This window comes from Colobus angolensis, unplaced genomic scaffold (assembly GCF_000951035.1).
Source record: "Colobus angolensis palliatus isolate OR3802 unplaced genomic scaffold, Cang.pa_1.0 Scaffold19, whole genome shotgun sequence".
NCBI classification, from domain to species: Eukaryota; Metazoa; Chordata; class Mammalia; order Primates; family Cercopithecidae; genus Colobus; species Colobus angolensis.
The window spans coordinates 5,665,778-5,666,986 of record NW_012115043.1 but is presented as its reverse complement, the minus strand read 5'-3'; positions in this window follow the sequence as shown (position 1 = coordinate 5,666,986).

Sequence of the window (1,209 nt, the reverse complement as noted above, 5' to 3'; positions counted from 1 at the left end):
AAAAAAAAAAAAGAAAGTTATAAAGCTGGAATTATCTCACAAAATTGTGTAGAAAAAAGTCAAAATGTAGAAATGGAGTTATTCAAAATTATGGATTGAGAATTAGCATAAAGAAAACATTTTGGTGCTCAAAAATAAAAAAGTTTACAGATACACAGACCTGCTCATGGGAATACAGCTTGCTGCTACTCTATTATTAAGCAACCTGTAGTCTACTGACATGATGAAATATCATAAAACTATAAATGAATGACATATGTACTATAGATATCAAAAATAATCATAGCATTAGTAACTGAGAAAAGCAGGCCCTAGAACTGTATTATACACTGCTTACAACTTCATAAAAATCATAATGCATATATACAATTAGAGAGATTAGGTGGATATAAACAGTTAGAAATTTAATGTTCACAACTTTCTTTTTTGGGATTCACTTCAAAACATTTAACAGTAGCCAGACTGCTTGTTTAAGGATAGTGCCCAGCTGCAAATGTGTCATATTCTAAAATTCCATTTTTTTTTATGAGATGGAGTCTTGCTGTCTTGCCCAGGCTGGAGTGCAGTGGCATGATCTCTGCACACTGCAAGCACCGCCTCCTGGGTTCACGCCATTCTCCTGCCTCAGCCTCCCGAGTAGCTGTGACCACAGGTGTGTGTCACCATACCCGGCTAATTTTTGTACTTTTAGTAGAGACAGGGTTTCACCACACTGGCCAGGCTGGTCTCGAACTCCTGACCTTGTGATCCACCTACCTCTGCCTCCCAAAGTGCTGGGATTATAGGCCTGAGCCACCGTGCCGGGCCAAAATTCCATTTGTAAGCAGGCTGTTTTGAACTCAGAATACGCTGGTTTATGGAAACAATGTTGACAACTCAGGTTGTAATCATAGGCGTAAAAGAAAATGAAAGTTCCTGAAGGATGGTTCAATCAAGCAGCACAGGCCTGATTAAAAAAAAAAAAAAGTGAGGTCCTGCACAATACTAGTTCAACTACACCATAACATATGCTCACTAAGGGCAAGGACCATGCCAGATTTTGCCCATGATGTCTCCTCAAAACTTATCACAGTAACTGGCACATAGTAGGTGCCCAACAATTTGATAATAACTAATGAACTACCCCTAAATCACAAGATATACCATATATTATTTAGCAAAATACATTATAAATGTTAACTCTGGACACCAGAAACACATTTCCTCTTC